This window comes from Nannospalax galili, unplaced genomic scaffold (assembly GCF_000622305.1).
Source record: "Nannospalax galili isolate Female #2095 unplaced genomic scaffold, S.galili_v1.0 scaffold886, whole genome shotgun sequence".
NCBI classification, from domain to species: Eukaryota; Metazoa; Chordata; class Mammalia; order Rodentia; family Spalacidae; genus Nannospalax; species Nannospalax galili.
Genome location: NW_008355971.1, coordinates 398,592 through 403,933, shown reverse-complemented (window position 1 = coordinate 403,933; position 5,342 = coordinate 398,592). Strand labels below are relative to the sequence as shown.

Genomic DNA, 5,342 nt, shown 5'->3' with positions numbered 1-5,342 from the left:
CTCAATTAGTTTCAACAGCTGTTTTTCCTACCTGTATCTGAGGGTCCAGGAGCAGTCAAATACTTGTTGTGAACTCCACCATATAAACACATTCCTCCTGACTTGGCAGATTAGGTCAAAACACAAACTCTAAGTAAACAAGCAAGCCTGCCACAGCTCAATGTACATAATGGATTAATAGCTCCCAACAACATTCTCATTTTCTTTTTTTAAAAAATAACTGAGACATAATAGCATTAACAAACAAGTTTTCAGGATATGGGAATACATGCAAGCTGGACCCTGGTTGTCTTGGGAACAGGTCAGAGTGTCCTAGAGTCCTCCCTGCTAACTGCTGATTTAGGCTCCTGTAGGTTATGCTTGGCTGGTTTTCCAAAATAGTACTTGTTGATTAATAGAAATTATTTAGGGGACTGTGAAGGTCTGATCTCTGACCTGAAATCAACTCAGAGCTGGAACAAGGGGCCTCAGTTATTCTTGGCACACTGAAAGTAAAGAGGAAGAACACTTCCTCCCTGGGGACTTGAGTGTTCTTGGCCTGAAATTATTCTTGTCATGAGACTGACTGTTCCTTGAACCCTGTTAAACTTAAAGCTGCATAGCTAATAAAGTTATAAGAACAGAATGTTGTTTAAAAAGCATAGGACAGATAAGATTCCAAGAAGGGCTGAGCCCTAGGAACACGGAAGGTACTGTAAATATTATGAAGGTACTGTAAATATCATGATGAGATAATTTGGCTTGAGAAGAACATTTTATCATCCTCTTGTTTTACTATAAATAAGGTTGCATCTCAGAATAAAGCATGCATTGGCTTCACATCCTCTGCATCCCGTGTCCTGTTTCACCACTCCCTGGGTCCCAGACCCATCAGAGGGTTGCAACAGGGGACTCTCCACCTGTATGCTTGGGAACTTAAATTTTTCATTCCTGGTTATAGTTTCTCTGTACAAAAAGTATCCCACAACATTTAGAGGTTCCTAAGAGACAACTGCCATACAACAAACCCCCCCAGAGGGAATTTTGTGGCCAATAAAGACAACACAGAATAACAGTAAGACTGATAATGTCAGTTTATGAAAGAGAAGGAAGCTAGTTCCGTGCAGGTGGAGGGTTTGGATGGAAAATTGTATTTTCTTATGTATTTCCTTGACAGTGTTTGTTCAAGCTTAACTCTCAATGATTGGCTTCTGTATTCTGCTTGCTTGCCTAGCAACATGATCAATATAAAAAGACCCAGAGTGTTTAGGCTCGAGGCCGCACTCGGACCCTCTAGGAAAGAGTGTAGCCCAGCCTTAATCTCTCTTTAGGCTCTGTCTGTTTGGGGCATTTGTGGATCCCAGACCATAACACTTAATCCCTCAGGACCCCCTCCTTGCCCTCCACCCAAGACAGTGTAAGATGGAATATAAATGAATTTATGTATGAATGCCTGCAAGAATGATTTACATATCAAAGCTCTGGAATAAGCATGTTTTTCTCTGTGCAAACAATGAGAAACCTGAAAAGTCTGATACTATGTGTGTGATTCTAGGCCTAGGGATCGAAGGGCAATATTCTCTGATAAGGGTGGATCCTAGCTTCAATTCCTCAATTCATGCCAGAGACACTAGCTCAATAAATGAGTGAAGCCTGACTCGAGAGCACAGTTGTCAGACATCGGAAGGAACAGGTGGTTCTCAGAGTTCATGTCCACTCTTGGCCTTAAAAACTAATGCTCAGAGTCAGGCTGTTTCTTCATTCAGTTGTAAGTGTAATGTGGCTTAGAAATGCCACAACTCTCAGCTCAGAAACTGTGCAGTAGGAGACTCAAATTTTTTGCCACTCCACATATGACCACAAAAGCTCTGTGAATGGATTTGGAGGTTATGGATACATCTTAGTGAATAGATGAATTTACAGATCTGGAATCTAAAAAATCAGGATTGGAGTCAGGCACAGGACTCCAAGATTCTTTCCTTGACTCCACATAGGACAATTATACTCTTCTATACTCACAAAAAAAGAAAAAAAAATCTAATAAAACAGAAGCAGAGAGAATGCAGACTAAGAAATATTAGACACAGCTATGGGTATGGGTACTTAACTGAGAACAAAGGATCAACAGAGTCCCTTTGTTCTGGTTTCCAGCAAAGAGCTTCATAAGCCCACAGAATTTCTGGGTAAGAATAGCTTTTAATATTACCAAAGAATCCTTCTGGCCATACTTTATGTAAATTAGGTGAGTCTTAGATAAGGAGGGACTGGCCCAGAGACTGTGATTGACAGCTGGGATTTTTCAGCAAGCCCCTCACACCAACATCTAGGGAGGAACAAAAGAGTAGACACTGCATTTAATCATGTGGCCAATGAGTTAATCATTCCTTTGTGACGAAACTCTAACAGATTCAGGGTGAAGCTTGCAAAATGCTTCTTAGTTGATTAACATATCAATATGTCAGAAGGGTGGCATTCTCTGCCTGCATAGAAACAGAATTTCCCCTGCTCTGGACCCTCCCTCTTTATCTGTTGTTACAACATACTATAGAATTTACAACATGACCATATCTGGGTATTATTATTTAAATGTGAAGTCCCGTCATCTTGCCCCCCCCCATCATATGTTGAAGGCATGCTCCCCCTGACTGGTAGATCCAATCACTGAAAAGCGACTGGCTCATAAGAACTCAGAACTAATCAATAGATTAATCCATTAAAAAAATTCTTAACTGAATGGACTGTTAGGAGGCGGGGCCTGGTTGGAAGAAGTGGGCCATTACCAGTTTCACCATCCATCAGACACAAGACTGGGGATCAGAGGAGAATGCGGCATTTTGACCAATTCAATGTCTAGCGGAAGAGCTGAGCTCACTGCTGCCCTGGGCTAGAATCTGACCTAATCTCAGAGAGGGTTCCTGGGAACAGAGTTCTTAAGTCACCACCACACAGGTGACAGGAGCTTCAAAGTAATTCGCACAGTGCCACATACATTAAGGTACAGTCATACTTAAGCCACAGCCCCACAACGACCCATGTCCTCACTATCAAACGGTATCTGGAAGACAACAACAACGACAACAACAACAACAAAAAAAAATCAGGGCGTTCTGCCCTCACGGTCTCAAGGCTCCACTATCCTCACCAGAGGCCCTTCGAGTCGTCCTAGGTCAGAACCTGTAAAACTGAGCAAAGGGCCTCCATCCAGTGCTACATAGCGTTTCTTCACCTAACTGATCTAACAGTCCTGCCAGACCAGTAGAAAAGGAAGCGGGGGGGGGGGGGGGGGGGGAAATGGGTCGGCTGCTAGGCCTTTTGGGAAATGTAGTCCAGAGACGACACCCCCACCCCCCCTTCCGCCGAGTCCCTTCAGCGCCTCCTCTAGCCCAAAACGACCCCGAAACGACCGCTCCAGCAGTTGTCCACACCCAGCCTAGCTATAGGGCCGTGCGTCACCACATCGCGGCGCGGTAGGCGTTCAGCCTCTCCTGCCCAGAATGGCCCATCCATCCCTGAGGACAGGGGAGTGCCCCGACCGGAAGTTGAGTGAGGCGCAGGGCCTTCTGGGAGCAGCCGACTGCTGGCGTCTAGCGACCGTCCCGCCGATGAGACTGTGAGTCGCCTGTGTCCAGCCTGTCGGAAATCTCATTCCAGGCGTTTCCTGTTGGTGACGCTGGCGGGACCCGCGGCGGGAGGGAGGGAGGGAGGGAGGGGCCCGAGCGGTCCGGGGCTGGGGGAGGGGGCCGAGTACCTCGAGTCACTGCTGTGGGGAGAGCTCGGCGCGGGAAGACCGAGCTGGTGAGTGCTCGAAGTTTAACAACCCCGAAAACCGTGGTGAGATTTCGTGGATGTGTGACGGACCATCCTGAAGGGGTGTGGTGGCGGGAGTGTGTGTGCTGTGTCAAAGTGATAAGTGGAGGTGTGTTCTTATGTGAAGGGTGTGGCGAGTGTGAGCATGGTGTGGCAGGTGCGCTTGTACCGCGAGGTGGGTTCTTGTCCTTGGGTCTGTAGCAGTTGGCATACCTGGTGACTAAGGAAAAAAATGCTGTTTTTAATACCTTCACACACAACCCCGGTCCGTGGACCACCCTCGCCCGGCTTTGCTCTGTTCTCTAACTTTCCAGTTTTTATATTTTCCCAGTTCATTATCATCTAACTTCTTGCTTGTTTTATTACGTGTATTAGCTTATTTTATTTATCCTTCTGTTATTTAATTTTGGAGTGCTGTGATAAAACCTAGCGCCTCAATCGTACTAGACCAAAACTCTTAGCACTCAGCTACTTCCCCAACCCTGGAAGTAGTTTCATTTATTTTCCTGTTGATGTTGTTAAGCGGGTTCGCTGTGTTTAGCTGATCTAGGCTTCATTTGATTGAGTGACGGAGCTGTAGGATGAATTCAGCTCTGCCCTCCATTTACCGTTTCTGGGGTTCAAGTTTAAAAAAAGTAGTTGCTAGGACATTTTTCTTTTCATGATGACTCACCAGCGTACAAGGGAGATTAGGCAGACCCTTAAAACCCCTGCTTCCAAATATATTCATACTACATTGACCAAAGAAAAGTCTTGTGAGTAAGCTTAATATCCATTACACTTAACAGTTAGAAAATAGGCAGTGTCATGGAAATTGATTTGTCACATTAAGAAACACGCGACTTGAGTCTACTGAATGCCTTTAGTCTAAATGCTCTTGTTTGATGATACTGCTTTCCTATTTTTTTATTAAGTCAGGAATTTTATTTTCCAATCCCTTTGTGTTTTAGATCTTGGTGTCTTTATGTTTCAGGTTTCTTATGAGAAGCATATTGCTGAGCTTTTTTACTCTTTTATCCGATTGACTTAACAGGTGAGTTTAATTCAGTTGCATGTTATAATTACTGCTAAAACTTTATTTTCTATTAATTGTTTACATTGGTTTCTGTTCTTGCAATGTTAACAAAACCCAAAAGTTAAATAAGAATTTAGAACACTTGAACTTCTGAACTAGGTTGCTATACTTTTCTGTGTTATTCTTGTGTGATAGATTGCTTTCTTCTCTCTTAAAATCCTCAGGCTGTGTGCAGTGGCAGATGTCTGTAATCCTAGCACCCAGGGGGCTAAGGCAGGATGATTTCAAGTTAAGAGTTGAAGGCTTTATAGGGCTACATTTCAAGCTTGAGACCAGCCCAAGGACATTATATGAGACGCCATCTCTACTGCAAATAACTACCAAATTCCTTTTTAAAAAATATATGAATCTGCCAGGCATGGCGGCACATGCATTTAATCCCAGCGCTTGGGAGGCAGAGGTAGATGGCAGGTGGATGTTTGTGAGTTCAAGGCCAGCCTGGTCTACATAGTAAGTTCCAGGCCAGCTGGGGCTACAGGGA

At 44.3% G+C, this 5,342-nt stretch overlaps 1 protein-coding gene across 4 annotated transcripts in view; it reads left to right on the top strand.

The window, feature by feature from the left end:
* The first annotated feature begins 3,529 nt into the window (after positions 1–3,529).
* The window catches only part of Znf568 (zinc finger protein 568), a 72,341-nt gene continuing 70,528 nt past the window's right edge, over positions 3,530–5,342 (top strand). For 3 of the 4 annotated variants that reach the window (XM_017803390.2, XM_017803392.2, XM_008853861.3), the window contains exons 1-2: positions 3,696–3,774; positions 4,760–4,819. The gene's annotated coding sequence lies outside the window, so the exon portion shown is untranslated. Of the gene's footprint in view, positions 3,590–3,695; positions 3,775–4,759; positions 4,820–5,342 lie in introns of those variants that run through there. The other variant, XM_017803391.1, reaches the window with a different exon arrangement.